At 40.3% G+C, this 16,521-nt stretch overlaps 1 long non-coding RNA gene across 13 annotated transcripts in view; it reads left to right on the forward strand.

The window, feature by feature from the left end:
- LOC103349100 (uncharacterized) overlaps nt 1-16,521 on the forward strand; it is a 159,540-nt gene that overhangs the window by 136,077 nt on the left and 6,942 nt on the right. For 9 of the 13 annotated variants that reach the window (XR_011378724.1, XR_011378728.1, XR_011378725.1 and 6 more), the window contains one exon: nt 9,112-9,179. The exons of 2 other annotated variants lie outside the window; for them this stretch is intronic. This is a non-coding gene — a long non-coding RNA (uncharacterized lncRNA). Of the gene's footprint in view, nt 1-9,111; nt 9,180-11,347; nt 11,385-16,521 lie in introns of all 13 variants that reach the window. 2 more of the 13 variants (XR_011378727.1, XR_011378731.1) reach the window with 1 other exon arrangement.

Genomic DNA, 16,521 nt, shown 5'->3' on the forward strand with positions numbered 1-16,521 from the left:
CTTTATTTCTCCTATTGTCTCTTCCCACATAGTGGGAAAAATAGCTACAACAGGCTCAGATTTACATTTTTCCAGTAAATAACTTGGGAATTCAGGGAATTCTTTCTTTCCATGTGTCTATCAATTTGTAAAAAGGACTCTGGCTCTGGTTTGGTCACCTGCCTACTCCTCAGTCAAGCACTGGGCCCAGGAAGAATAAGCCTCCATGCTGGAGTCTGTATCCTCTGTCCCTGACCTGTGCACTACACACAGGCTTCTGGCCAGAGGGAATGACTGGGAGCTGAAATCCAGCCCCAATGTGCTCACTGAGCCATGGAACTGCCATGGAACTCCCCCTCCTCCTGGGGGAAGGGGCAACTTTTCCTGTATACAGAGTGGTGTCTGCTTGCGCCAGGTGTATGCATGAGGCTGTTTTCTCTTCAAGGGATTATCTTTTATGATCTATCTGTTTGGGAAGGGTATCTTTTTTTTTTTTTTTTTAATTTATTTGACAGGTAGAGTTATAGACAGAGAGAGACACAGAGAGAAAAGTCTTCCTTCCATTGGTTCACTCCCCATATGGCCAGGAGCCGGCTGCTTCCTCCTGGTCTCCCATGAGGGTGCAGGGCCCAAGCACTTGGGTGATCCTCCACTGCCTTCCCGGGCCACAACAGAGAACTGAACTGGAAGAGGAGCAACTGGGACTAGAACCCGGAGCCCATATGGGAGGATTAACCAAGTGAGCCATGGTGCTGGCCCCTGGGAAGGGTATCTCACCCTAGATTTCAAAACAGGGGTTGGATCAGCCAGCATATGCTACCTTACCCATCCCGCTCCTCATGAGCTGTGGATCTGCGGTTTCCCAAAAGGCATTTGGGCATACAAGGAATATGTGCTTCCCATGCATGTTCAGAATTTGGATTTTAGTCTATGTATGACAGAGAACCACAGAAGAGTTGTAAACATTACTAAATTGGTAGTTTTGAAGGGTCATTCTGTTTTCCTACCCTGTATGTATGTATTTTTTAGTTTGGAATCAAACATTTCATTCTACTATTTTCACTATAACAAAAGTTTCAGCCATATATATATATATATATATTTCTTTTATTAACAGAGACAAAATGAGAAGAAGGAATCAGGAAAGAGAGGGGATGAGTAAGAGTGAGTCAAGAGGCTTTGTATTACAGTCTGGCTGTAGTTAGGAGAACGGTTTAAGAGGAGGCAATACAGGAGACTGTTGGCATAGCCTTGGTGGGGTGGTGGCCTGTCTTCCCTCCTCTTCCCATCTGCCTGGGAAAATTCTATTGACCATTCCAAAACTTAATCATAAAGGCATTTTTCCCCTAAGTATTCTTGGTTCCACTCCAAACTGAGTGTGTTGGTTATTCTCTGTTCTGCTACAATCCTCTCTTGGAGCCTCTGTCTCAGTCTCCCACACTTATTTTCATAAGTATTTTGTTTCTCCATCTACAGACTGAGACTCGGGAAAGCGGAGACTCCATTTTATTTAATCTTTGTGTCCAAAGAGCCTAGCATGGTGTCTTTATGTAGTTAAAGCTAAACCAACGTTTGAAGGATGGATGGACAGAGATGACATAATTTAGTGTTTAGGGGAAGGGTTTGGGATATTTCCGAAGTTCTTAGGTGGCCTGTTGCTGAATGAGGTAAGTTCACTGCCCAGTATGCATAAAGACCAATGTGTGACTCTGGTCTTTGAGAGAGAAAAGCTTTGTTTGTGTGGCTGACCAGCGCAGGAGACAGAAGAGAGTGCAGTGGGAAGGATGGGGAAAGTTTTGTGTTAGGTAGAAAAAGCTGGTATGTCAAAGTGCTGGTGTGGAACGTTTTGATTGAAGGAACTTGGATTCAGGCCATTTACAGTCGCAACTGCATGGGGCTCCCTTGGTTAATGGGCTTAGCCCTTCTGAAAGGGCTCCCGTGTTTAAGTTTTGGCCATGGCTCTGATCACTCTGGTTCCATAGGCTAGTTGGTTTTTCCATCTGCATTGGTCCTGGTTGCAAGGTTTCTGATTTTTAGCTCTGTGTTCCCCTCTGTACCTGTGTGGCTAAGTATGAAGCAGGCCTTCTGAGAAAACAGGAACTTTCAAAATAAGATCACATTCATTGTTAAAGCATGAAGTAAGGATATTTCAGGAAAGGAATGGGGAAATATAACAGGAGACTTTTGAGTTTGAAGTGTCCAGAGGAATCATGGTAAAGGGGGTGGTCCAATATCACTTCCACTGTTATTTGAAATACAGAGTGTAAGAAAAGGAACAAATTTGGTGGCCCACAATGAGCTTGGTCGGGACATGAAGTGTCTATGGCTCGTGAATCACCCCTGGACTAAGAGAATTCTGAACTTCTGAGCTTCAGTATCCTTGTGCATGAAACTGACAGGCTGGAGAAGATCTCCAGGTTAGCTTTAGGTTCTCTGATACTAAGAATAACACTTCAGGGGGCTGGCGCTGTGGCACAGAGATAAAGCCACTGCCTTCAGTGCCGGCATCCCACGTGAGCACTGGTTCAAGTCCTGGCTGCTCCACTTCTGATCCAGCTCTCTGTTTATGGCCTGGGAAAGCCGTGGCACATGGCCCAAGTGCTTGGGCCCCTGCATCCACGTGGGAGACCCCAAAGAAGCTCCTGGCTCCTGGCTTCAGATGGGCCCAGCTCTGGCTATGGTGGTCATTTGAAGAGTGAACCAGTGGATGAAATCTCTCTCTCTCACTCTGCCTTTACCTCACTGTAACTTTGCCTTTGAAATAAATAAATAAATCTTTCTTAAAAAAAAAAACACTTCAGAATAAAGAAGAGTAGAATTTATCAAGAGTTAACATTGGCTTCAGGATGTGAGAATGCTCTGAAGTCAGAAAAAAGGCAAATGGGTGTTCAGTTTTTAAAATATTTGGTTTTCTGATATCTTCTTCTACTCTTTAAAGTCCTCTATACTGTTATGTTTAAATGAGAGTACCTTTGAACTGATTTCTCTCTGGCAGATAATTCTGGGGATATTTGACCAGCATGCTGCCAAACCCAGGCTTCGAGGTACTCTTTTGATCCTTGGGTCTGGATTCTAAGAGAGTTTAGGAATGGCTTCTGACAAGTCCTATCACTCAGACAGGCCACCCGGGTGGGTTGAGTGAGTGGAATCTGCCTACCAACAAGGATAACTAAGATGGTCTCCCAAATCTCCATCCTTGCATTCTCTGGCTTTAGTATCCACCTTCTCCCATGAGCCAATATTTTTATTTTCCAGATCCCCTATTTTGCAAACTCTGTAACTCTCTCTGCCAAATCTGAATACTTTGTCTCCTCCTGCCCCACCCTGCTTTGAGGATTAACTCACAGCCTGGGACCAAAATACACATCCACATGCCAGCAGTCAATGTTTTATCTACCCATCTATGAAGATTGTCCCACTGCCCAGGGTTAAAAAGTCACAAAGATCAGTGCCAAACTGTGCTATGCTTTTCGTATTGATTCTCCTTCTTAAAATTAATCTCTTTATAAACTTCTGAATATTTTATTTGTATCAAGCATTTATATTTCTTTCTCCTAAGTTTTCACTTAAGCTGCTTTTTAATTTTAATACTATAATAACAATGGGTATAGAAATAAAGTACATTCTTCTATGTGCTACATATTTGCCCAGGCCCTGGAGATTTCTTATTTTCAAAAGATGGATGGGTTTTGGGGAAATGCAAATAAAAACCACAATGAGGTTTCAACTCATCCCGGTTAGAATGGCTATCATCCAAAAATCAAAAAACAACAAATTCTGGCAAGGATGTGTGGAAAAATGTATCCTAATACACTGTTGGTGAGAATGTAAACTAGTATAACTGTTATGGAAGACAGACAGTATGGAAGTTCCTCAGAAATTTGAAAATAGATCTACCCTATGACCCAGCCATCCCACTCCTTGGAATTTACCAAAATGAAATGAAAGCAGCATATGAAAGAGTTATTTGTACCCCCATGTTTATTGCAATGCAACTCACAATAGCTAAGATATGGAATCAACCCAGATGTCCATCAGCTGATGACTGGGTAAAGAAAATGTAGTAAACATACAGAATGGAGCACTACTCAGCTCTAAAAAAGAATGAAATCCTGTCTTTTGCAATAAGATGGATCAACTGGAAACCATTATACTTAGTGAAATAAGCTGGTTCCAAAAATACAAATATCATATGTTTTCTCTGATGTGTAGTAAATATATAATATGAAAAATGTATAAGAATGATAGACATTTTGTGATTTGATAATTTTAGCCCTTGTTTATACTCCTGTGGAACTGTGGTCTTTCTGCTTTTTACTAGTTAAATATTATGATTAGTGGTACATTAAGCCTGTGATTAGAGAGTGGACTGAAATTATGTTTTTATTAAGATTAAAGAGAAAAAGGAGGGAAGGAGGGAAATTGAAGGAGGGATGCCAAGAAGGCATTATGGTTATCTTCTTAGAATTGTACCCATGAAATACATTAAATCTGTTCTCTTTTATATAAATAAAAATTTTTTTAAAAAATAGATGGGTAAATTTACAAGAAAGACGTCCACAAATAAAAAATATCATACTATTAATTTTTATTTACTTTTCAAGGCAACTATTAAAACTGAGTGTTTTAATATTTAAGGCCTCTATGTATGTCCATGCAACACTAGGCTTGGCAAAAGCTGACCCAGTTTGCTTCTGATCCAATACAAGAGATTTATAGTGTATTTGTAATTCAGCTATTTTTCAAAAGCTACAATTTTTTCTACAAACTTTTATTTTAAAAAAAGCACAAAAAAGCCATAAGTTAAAAAAAGGCTTTTATTTACTATGTTATACAAGTGAAAAAATAGGCTTTTATTTACTATGTTATACAAGTGACATTTAAATGGACAACCCTGTAAAATCTTGAATTAATGTTACGATTTACAGAAATTCAGATGCAATCTATGATTTGCAATGTCTGTGTTCAGAGTAATTTCATGTGAAATGTGGCTTATTAAGCTTTAGTTAATTGGGAATATGTAAGCTGTTGGTACTTATGGTAATATCAATGAATTGATATATGCAATTTATCAGAAAAGTCAATTTCCAATTCTCCTGGATCTATAGGAAGACAGTGGCAGAGCAGGGAGGCGTGGAGTGGGGAATCAGTTAGGCCAGCAGAGGCTAAGCTGATAAATCTAACTCTAAACACACTCTCTGGCCTGTTGTTCTAGTTTTAATAATTCGTTTTTGGTAATTATGTTCTAACACAGTTCTCTTCTGTGTCACTAAAGGGTATGCTGAATTGCTCTCATCTTCTAAATATGACACACTTTATAGTACATATTGTTTTATATTTTCTGCTTAAATTTTATCTCCCAAATTCATCTCTCTAGGGTAAATCCTGCTTTTCCAATTCTGTCCAAAACTATGTCAGGAAATAACCTCAAACAATTCTTAGGATTGTCTCTGTTATTCATTTGAGGTACTGAGATTGGTAAAGGTGCAATAATTTTGACAAAGTCATGTGGTTAGTGAGAAAATTAGAATTCTCATCATATATAAGGCCTCTGTCATTTTCATTTAGTAGAAAAATCTCCATCAACAAGAATCTAAATAACTGTGATCTTCGATTAGTTTTTAACTTGAAAAAAATTTCCTTTTCAGGATAAAGTTATAAGTACAGCAATGTTGTTTGTTAAACAGGAATTAAACATAAAAATTTACATATACAATTCCAGAGATCATTTTATTACTCCCATAGGAATACAATGGGTCTAATAGTCTATCCTTCATACTGCAAATACTCTAGAATGATGGCTATTTTGAGAGAAAATCCTCTTAATAATCCAAATCAATGGCAAAATAAGAATTATGCTAATTAAAGCATGCCAGGAAGCATATATTTTATTTCATTTAAAATGCATCTTATTGACGTGATCCCAAATATAGGGGACCTAAAGACTCCACTAACAGACTATTGGAACTCCTAAAAGCAGGTTATAAAATTGACACACAAAAATCAATAGCATGTGTACACACAAGCAGTGCCATGGCTGAGAAAGAATTCATAAGATCGGTACCATTCACAGTAGCCACAAAATAATTTAAATAACTTTGGATAAATTTAACTGAGGATGTTAAAGATCTCTACAATGCAAATTACAAAGCATTAAGAAAAAACAGAAGAAGGCACACACAAAAAAATGGAAAAAACTTCCAAGTTCATAGATTGGAAGAATTGTCTTTAAAGATTTATTTATTTATTTGAAAGAGTTACACAGAGAGAGGAGAGGCAGAGAGAAAGAGAGAGAGAGAGAGAGAGAAAGAGAGGTCTTCCATCTGCTGGTTCACTCCCCAATTGGCCGCGATGACCAGTGCTGCGCTGATCTGAAGCCAGGAGCCAGGAACTTCTTCCGGGTCTCCCATGTTGGTGTAGGGGCCCAAGGCCTTGGGCCATTTTCTACTGCTATCCCAGGCCACAACAGAGAGCTGGATCAGAAGAGGAGCAGCTGGGACTAGAACCGGCACCCATATGGGGTGCCAGCACTTCAGGCCAGGGCGTTAACCCGCTGTGCCACAGCGCCAGCCCCATGGAAGAATTTAACATCATCAAAATGCCCATGATACTCAAAGCAATTTACAGATTCAATGTGACCTCAATCAAAACACCAAGAACATTCTTTTTAGATCTAGAAAAACCAGTGCTTAAGTTCATATGGAAACACAACAGACACTGAAGAGCTAAAGCATTCTTAACAAAAACAGCTGGAGGCATCACAATACCAGAAGTCAAGACATACTACAGGGAAGTTACAATAAAAACAACCTAGTACTGGCACAAAAATACACATGTAGACCAAAATAACAATATAGAAACTCCAGAAATTTATCCACACATCAGCAACCAACTAATATTTGGCAAACAAGCTAAAATTAATCCTTGGAGAAAGGACAGTGTCTTCAACAAATGGTATTGGGAAAATTGGATCTACACATGCAGAAGTATAATGCAAGACCCCCTACCTCACACATTATACAAAAATCAATGAAATGTGGATCAGGGATCCAAATCTATGATCTGATACCATCAAAATTCAAGGGTAAACCATAAGGGAAAGCATGCAAGACATTGGCATAAATGAAAACTTCTTGGCTAAGACTCCAGAAGCACAGACATCAAGCTAAGAAACTTATGCACAGCAAAAGAAACACTTTTCCAAGTGAAGAGGCAACCAACAGAATGGGAGAAAATAATTTCAAACTATATGTTTGATAAAGGCTTCATATCCAGGATATATAAGGAACTCAAGAAACTCAACAACAATAAAACAAACAATCAAGTTAAGAAATGGGCAGAGGACATGAACAGGCATATATCAAAGAAGAAATATAAATGGCCAACAGACACATGAAATAATGTTGAAGATCATTTGTCATCAGGGAAATGCAAATAAAAACCACAATGAGGTTTCACTTATCTCAGTTACAATGGCTATCATCAAAAAAATCAAGAAATAATAAATGCTAGAAAGGATGTGGAGAAAAGGTACCCTGAAAGACTTCTGGTGGGGAAGTTAACTAGCACAGCCATTACAGATGAGACAATGGTGATTCCTCAGAAATCTGAAAATAGATCTACCATATGATCCAGCCATGCTACTCCTGGGAATTTACCCTAACAGAATGAGTTATTTGTATCCCTGTGTTTATTGTAGCTCAATTCACAATAGCTAATATATGGAATCAACCTAGATGTCCATCAACTGATGATACACACACACACACACACACACACACACACTGGAATACTACTCAGCCAAAAAAAAAAAAAAAAAAAAAGAATGAACTCCTGTCTTTCACAACAAAATGAATGCAATTGGAAAATATTATGCTTAGTGAAATAAGCCAGTCCCCAAAGGACAAACATCATTTGTTTTTTCTGATCTGTTGTAGCTAGTATAGAATACAAAAATACCCCACAATGAATAAGAATGACACTGACATTTTATTATTTGATTATTGTTTTTAGCCCTTGTATATATTCCTATCGAATAGTGATCTTTCTACCTTTTACTTGCTGAACAGTATGGTTGATGGTGCATTAAGCCTGTGATTATAAAGAAAACTCAAATTTTTTATTTTTTATTGTTTTATTTTTTGACAGGCAGAGTGGACAGTGAGAGAGAGAGACAGAGAGAAAGGTTTTCCTTTTCTGTTGATTCACCCCACAATGGCGGCTGCGCATGCTGCGGCCGGTGAACTGTGCCAATCCGAAGCCAGGAGCCAGTTGCCTCCTCCTGGTCTCCCATGCGAGTGTAGGGCCCACGGACCTGGGCAGAAAACTCAAATTATTTTATTGCAAAAAATAAAGAGGGGATTGAGGAGGAAGGGAAGTACGGCTGTCTTAGAGTTGTATCCATGGAATATATGAAATATGTTCTTTTTATTCATAAAAAATTTTGAAAAGGAAAGAAAAATAGATTGCTTTCTTGATTTAGAGCAGTGTGTTCTATTATTTTTACATGATGCATTTTCAATTATAAAACAAGTAATTGCTTAAATAATATTCATAAAATATAGAAAAGCATGAAGTTATCCGATGGTCAGAGACAAGATACATTGTATTTTCTTTAGCCTAACAGTTGAGTTGCTGATTGAGGTGCCCAAGTTCATTATCAGGCTGTGTGGATTTAATCTCTGACTCTGGCTCCTGACTCTAGCGTTTTGCTGATGTATGTCCTGAGAGGCAGTGGTGTTGGCTCAAGTGACTGAGTTCCGTTCACTTCCATGGAGACCCACATTCAGTTCCTGACTCCTGGCGTTGGCCTGGCCTAGTCCCAACCATTGTAGGCATTTGAGGAGTGAACCAGCAGATAGGAGTGCTCTTCTGTTTCTTTCTCTCTCTCACTTTTTCTTACTCTCAAGTATTTCTCAACATTTGAATTATTTAATACATACATTCTTTTTTCTGCTCTGAGCAGTTACTATGTCATTTATAATTCTTTATTTACATAAATATGTATAGTTTAAAATATTCTCATGTGGATATATGAGAGCATATCATATCATGTTTTACTTAATGGTTTCCCTGCTGAATTTTTAAGTTGTTATATATAATGCAACAGTTAATATATTCATTCTTATCCAGTTTCTTAGGTGAGAGTCCTAGAAAGAGAATTACTTCATGAAAGGATAGAAACATGCTTGAAGCTCTGGGTAGGTATTGGTAAATTCTTCTCTAGTTGTTTTGCAGGGCCACCTCATGATATCATGACCCAGCAATGGGTACTATTGCAGAATGCATAGATTCATAATTTGACTTTGTTGCAAACTGCTTGCTTTATCAGGTTTAAAAAATAAACCTGAAACACATTTATCTAAAGTTCTATTGTCAAATAAAACAGCAGATGAATGTGTGGTATCCATCGTGCTAAGGGATGAAATGATCTTTTCTGTTTTGTTTTTTTTTTTTTTTAAGATTTTTTTTTTGTTTGTTTGAAAGGCAGAGTTACAGAGTTTGAGAGGCAGAGGCAGAGAGAGAGAGAGAGAGAGAGAGAGAGAGGTCTTCCATTCACTGGTTCACTCCCCAGATGGCTTCAACAACTGGAGCTGTGCTGATCCTAGCCAAGAACCAGGAGCTGCTTCCGGGTCTACCACGCAGGTGCAGGGGCTCAAGGACTTGGGCCATCTTCTACTGCTTTCCCAGGCCATAGTGGAGAGCTTGATCAGAAGTGGAGCAGCCGGGTCTCGAACCGGCATCTATATGGGATGCTGGCACTGCAGGTGGCGGCTTTACCCACTACTACACAGCGCCAGCCCTTTGTCCTAGTTTCAACTGCAACCTCATGATATATGTGTGACTATACTTATCTTCTAGATGAAGAAATATAGAACATTCTATTATTTATTTTTCATTTGGGTTATCATTATTTTTATCAAACCTTTTAATATCAGGCACCCAAGACATTTACCACATAGCTCTAACATTATTAAAATGATCCGATCTCTTCCTTTGAATTTATTTTCCATATGAATTTTATAACCATTTTATCAATTCTCACAAAATTGGCATTTCATCAAATTCAAGAAAAGTTAAATCTTCCCTGCCACATGATGTCAGGGAGTCTTTTAGGAACCATACTTCATTTTGTGGTTTCCTTCAACATAGTTTTTTTGCCTCACTGTTAAGGTGTTTTTAAAAGCATTTTACTTCAGAATAGTTTTAAATTCACAATACAAAAAGTGTGCGGTAGTAATGCAAAGAGTTCCCATATACCCCTCACCCCATTTCTGCTACTGACATATTAATTTCTTTGTCACAACTGATGAACCATACCCAGCTTCCCCTATTTTGTTTTTTAATCCAGAATGCTTTTATCCCTATTTCCCCTTCCATCATCCAGTAATCAACATGCTGTGTTCAGATTGAGTTTTTGTATTTTTATTTTAGTTCCACATGTAAGATAAAACATGTGGTATTTTTGTCTGGTTTATTTCACTCAACATAATGTTCTCCAGTTCCATTCATTTTTCTGCAAATAGATTTCTTTGTTTTTTAGTGTTAAATAATATTCCATTGCATATGTTTACCACATTTTCTTTATTTATCTGATGATGGACACCTTGATTAATTCCAGAATCTGATTATTGTGAACAGTGCCATTATAAATATGTTGGAGCAAGTATCTCTTTGAGACAGTGAAGTCATGCCCTTTGTGTATATATCCAGTAGTCAGACTGACAGATCATAAGGCAATTCCATTTCTAGATTTTAAAGAAATCTCACTACTGTTTTCATCAGTGGTTGCACTCATTTGCGTTCCCACAAATAGTATGTAAGAGTTCCCCTTTATCCAAGCTTCGTCAGCATTTCTTACTCTGTGTTGTTGATCATAGTCATTCTGACAAGGATGAGGTGATACTTCATGGTGGTTTTGATTTACATTTTTGCTTGTTTCCCTGTTTTTCAATAATGAATGGCATTTTGTTTCTGATCTTATGAATGACTATTATTAGCACTGATTGTGTGTTTTCTTTTTTTACTTATGATAGTTTTCTCAGCAATCTTTTGTTTTCCAGGTAGACAGCAGAATCTGCAATCCTTTTTCCTTAAATTTCTACTATTTGTTATCTCTGAGACTAATTTACTGTCTCATTGAATCAAATAAAACTTTAAGAACAGTATTACATATGGTTATAGTCATAGGACATCCCATTTTGTCCCTTACCATAATGGTATTATTCCTTGTATTTGGCATTGAAATTAGTGTCTCTCTCTCTCTTTCTCTCTCTGTGTGTGTGTGTATTCTATAGTAACATACGATGAGAATGCCATCAGTGGAAATTTCACCTTCACTTGGCACTTTGTCGTTTTTAATTTTCAGTATTGTCATGGACAGTTCAATGGGAGAATTACAACAGGTATGCAGCTCCCCAAACTTGCTGCTGTTGTAACAAATCAAATACAGAAATTTTAGAAAGATTTTCTACAAATGGTGCAATATATTCTTGCCTAATTAACTTTAAGATCAACCCATTTCCCTAAGCATCTCAGTCTTCTGAGGTAAGGTTATAATTGACTTTTCCTAATTAGATTTATCTGATATGCCATTATTTTCCATTATACATGCTATTTCCACCTCCCACTAGAATTCAGCTTTCTATCCCAAGACTACCGAAAGTCAAACTTGGAGTTAATAACGAACAAACTCCTTAGCTGAAAATCTACCACCTCTTCTACTAGAACCCATTGATACCTACTGTGGAGCAAGGCCTTGGTTCTGGCTGGTTTGATATCCTGAACTCTTGTTCCTCAGGCTTAAATAATATAATGTTTAATTCTACCCACTGGATTCAAAGAACTGTAGTTTTCTAAGGTTAAAAGTGTGGATTTGTCATTATACAGTTGTCAAAATCTATAGAGTGTACAACACTAAGAACAAATTGCTGGTTCATTTCCCATAATACCCAGGAGCTTAGAATTCAATCCAGGTTTTCCTTATGGGTGGCAGGAACTCAAACATTTGAGCTATCACTGCTGCCTCCCAGGGTCTGCATTAGCAAGAAAGTGGAATCTGTAGTTGGATCTGGGGGCCAAACCAAGGTGCTGTGCATTCTTAACCAGCAGGCTAAAAGCCTACCTCAATGCAGGTTTATTAATGATAACAAATGCCTGGTTTTGGTGCAGGATGTCGATGGTGGGGGAGACTGTGGGTTTGCAGGCCGAGGAGTGTGGGAACTCTCTGGCTTTTTTCTGTGAACCACAAACTTCTCTGAAAAGTAAAGTCTGTTTAATAATATACATGGCTAACTAGCCCCCAAACACTGTCCTCATGTCAGATGTCTGGCATCTTCCCAAAGGAAATCCTTGTCTTATTTGTCAGAATAAGGGCAAGGGGGCTAATTTTTCTTTTCTTTTTTCTTTTTTTTAAAGATTTATTTATTTATTTGTGAGGCAGAGTCACAGACAGAAAGAGGGAGAGACAAAGAGAGTCTTCCATCCACTGGTTCACTCCCCAAACAGCCAAAATTGGGCCGATCCAAAGCTAGGAGCCTCTTCCGGGCCTCCCACATGGGTGCAGAGGCCCAAGCACTTTGGCCATCTTCCAGCGCTTTTTCTGGCCATAAGTGGGAGCTGGATCAGAGGAGGAGCCGCCGGGACACAAACCGGCGCCCATATGAGATGCTGGTGCCACAGGTGGAGAGTTAACCTACTACGCCATAGTGCTGGCCCCAAGAGGGCTAATTTTTCAGGACTGCTCTCTTCTCCCTAGTCTTTCGCCCCCCCCCCCCCCACTTTATTTCCTCTTTTATTCTCATAGTTTCATTCTATGCCATCCTCTGTACATGAGAGATGTGATAAGCATGTACTGTCAAATAATGGTGACATTAAATTTGGTACACCTCCTGCAAGTCCCTTCTTCATTCTCCACATTTTCTTAAAATTTATTTTTATTTATTTGAAAGGCAGAATTACAGAGAGAGAGGGAAAGATAGAGAGAATCTTCCATCTGCTTGTTTACTCCCCAAATGGCTGCAAAAGCCGGGATTAGGCTGGCAACTGAAGCCAGGAGCCAGGAGCTTCATCTGGGTCTCACCATGGGTGTAGGGCCCCAAGCACTTGGGCCATCTTCTGTGCTTTCCCAGGCACATTACAGGGAGCTGGATTGAAAGTGGAGCAGTCAGGACTGGAACCGGTGCCCATATGGATGCCAGTGTTGCTGGTGGTGGCTTGACCTGTTATGTCGCAATGCTGGCCCCCATTCTCCACATTTCAAAAAGTTCTCTGAACAACGGTTCACATTGTCACTGTGCCTGGGGTATGAAACAAAAACCATCATCTTTCTGGGACACTCTAAACTGAATAGTTCAAAACCTGCCCTTCGTGGGAAAGGAAGAGAATTTTTCTGTGAAAACTAAGATTGGCAAGAATGAGCGTTAATGTATAAATGAGCGACAGGGACCACAAGACTAACAGCAGAATGGTCCCCACTTGGTAGTGTGGGGAGCAACTGAGACTAGACTAAGTTACTGGAATTAAGACTTATTCTATGCATCTGCTCTCCCACAATATGGCGCTGGGAGAGGAGAAAACAACCTCTACGCAGCTGCCTCATCAGTTTGACTGATAAGCTGCAGGAGCTGATCCTGCTCCTGATTGGAGGAGAGCAGCGTGCTCGGCGTGTGGGTAGCAGAGTTGAGATTGGTGGAAGAGGACTATAAAGGAAGAGAGAGACAATATGCACCAGGAACACCTGTGGAACATCTGAGCAGCCCCCGAGAGAGCCGGCCCGCTCCTCCACGGAAGTGGGGAAAGCGGCGGCGGGGGGGTGGGTGCCGCCCCTCCACGGAGGTGGAGGGGTTGGCAGCTAACCCAGGATGGCGTCGTTCCTCCGCGAGTGAGGGAGTGGCAGCTAACCCGGGAAGAGCCGGGCAGAAAGAACAGCGCAGGGTCTGGTGTCGTTCCTCCACGAATGGGGGAGCGACAGGTAGTTTGATGGCATCATTTGCTACATCACAGTGTGTCATGTGGAGATCCATGGGACATCTGGAGAAATCTCCAAAGTTGTCTGTTTGGTCTCAAGGACACTAAATAGTTTTGTTTTCCTCTTGGCTTTGGCTGCCAGGGAACTCAGAATCAAGTATGACCAGGTCAGCTTTCAAACATAAAGGATCGTTAGCTTGCATTGCGAGTAGCTTTTGCCTCCCTGGGGGTTTATGTCCTACTGTGTTCTCCTACAGTGTGCCCTTTGCCCTTATTTCCTAGTCCATTTATGTGGTATGCATTTTTTGTAAGTATTCCCCGCCACAGATATTGAAGAGAGAGAATATCTTGATATGACATTTCAGTTAGCCTGAGTGTCTCTGGCATTGTTGATGTTTGTTGGCCAGTTAAACCACATGCTCTCTTCCCTCTACCATTTGGCACACGCCTGGATCATACAAGCTCAGGAATCGCAGCACCAACGCAAATTTCAGTTTAACTGAGACATAATTGGGAATCAAATTAGTCAGAAAAGCACACGAATACCCAAGATAATGGAAAATGTCTTTTGTATTAAAAGTATTATTTTGGGGGCTGGCACTGTGGCATCGCAGGTAAAGCTGCCGCCTGCAGTGCCAGTATCCCATATGGGCACTGGTTTGAGTCCCAACTGCTCCACTTCCAATCTGGTTCTCTGTTGTGGCCTGGGAAAGCAGTAGAAGATGGCCTGAGTCCTCGGGCCCCTGCACCTGCGTGGGGATCCAGAGGAAGCTCCTGGCTTCGGATCGGCACAGCTCCGGCCGTTGCAGCCAATTGGGGAGTGTGAACCAGCAGATGGAAGACCTCTCTCTCTTTGCCTCTCCTTCCCTCTCTGTGTAACTCTTTCAAATAAACAAATAAATCTTTTAAAAAAAGTATTATTATTACTAATACTCTTATTATTCTATTTTTACTTTTTCCGGTTGGTATACATTTTTTAAGAAAGATTAACTTATTTGGGGCCAGCTCTGTGGCGCAGTGGCTTAACGCCCTGGCCTGAAGCGCCAGCACCCCATATGGGCGCTGGTTTGAGACCCAGCTGCTCCACTTCTGATCCAGCTCTCTGGTATGGCCTGGGGAAGCAGTAGAAGATGGCCCAAGTCTGCACCCTCATGGGGGGACCTGGAAGAAGCTCTTGGCTCCTGGCTTTGGATCGGCGCAGCTCCGGCCGTTGCGGCCAATTGGGGGGTGAATCGTCGGATGGAAGACCTCTCTCTCTCTCTTTCTCTCTCTCTCTCTCTCTCTCTCTCTCTCTCTGCCTCTCCTCTCTCTGTGGAACTCTGACTTTCAAATAATAAATAAATAAATCTTTAAAAAAGGGAAAGATTAATTTATTTATTTGAAAGTCAGCGTTACACAGAGAGAGAGATCTTCCATCCAGTGGTTCAATCCCCAGATGGCTGCAATAGCCAGGGCTGGGCCAGGCTGAAGCCAGGAGCCAGGAGTTTCAATCTGGTCTCCCACATGGGTGGCAGGGATCCAGACAGTTGGGCCATCTCTTTTTGCTGCTTTTCCCAGGCCATCAGCAGGGAGCTGGATCAGAAGTGCAACAGCCAGGACACGAACTGGCACCATATGGGATGCTAGCATTGCAGGCAGCTGCTTTAGCCACTGTACAACTCTGGCCCCTGGCACACATTTTTGAAGGAAAAATAATCTAACCAAAATTTGGTTTGGAAGAAAACTTTCTCTTTTGTGAAGGAGTGTGTGAGTCAGTCGGAATTGTACACTTATCCTGTTTTTGTTTTCATGTGACCATGGAAACATGGAGAGCAGCTAATAAATCTTTGATGATGCTCAGGCTGCCTTTGATTTTACTGTCCTCCTGAATCTGTTGTTAGTGTCGGGTTAATTGCAGCCCATAATTTGCCAGATGGCAACAGTAGGTGTGTGCCACATGATTTTTTATTTAGATCTACAACAGTATCTAGATGCTTCGTATTTGTTGAGTTTATGATTGCAAGAATAGAAGAATGAACAGATAAAGAATAAAAGGAATCAGTTAAATCTTAAAAATGAACTCTAAAAGGGCTATTTAAGGGAAAGGAATTCCATTGTGGGAAACTCAGAACCCATGTTGGAAAACATCAGTTAATAAGAGAATCTGAATTTTTCTTTAATATTGGTATTTCCAGGACACTATTTTAGGATTTTATAATTTCTGAGAACAGATGTTCTCTAAAGTGAATTACTGGTGAAGTTCTCATGTCTAAGGATTCCAGGTACCTGATTTTTAGCCCATGTTCCAACTATGTTCCCCTTCTCTCTAAAGACAGGGGGCTGAAAATGAAGCAGTTGCAAGGGAATAGAAACAAAGAATTCAATAGAAAAGCTGCCTCTCGTATGTATAGTACTGTCTACCTAATTTTAGGAGCCCAGGGGAAAAAATCAAGGTCCCTAATTCAAAATTACTAAGAATTTCAAGATCGTGATAACAAGGAAGTAAGTTGAGCATTAGTTTCCCCTAAGAGTGGGGTCATTTATGATTGCCCAAGTTGCACTCTGCTGTAGCTGTGCTTTCAGTTCCTGATTGTC

Source organism: Oryctolagus cuniculus, chromosome 9, assembly GCF_964237555.1.
Source record: "Oryctolagus cuniculus chromosome 9, mOryCun1.1, whole genome shotgun sequence".
In the NCBI taxonomy this organism is placed as follows: Eukaryota; Metazoa; Chordata; class Mammalia; order Lagomorpha; family Leporidae; genus Oryctolagus; species Oryctolagus cuniculus.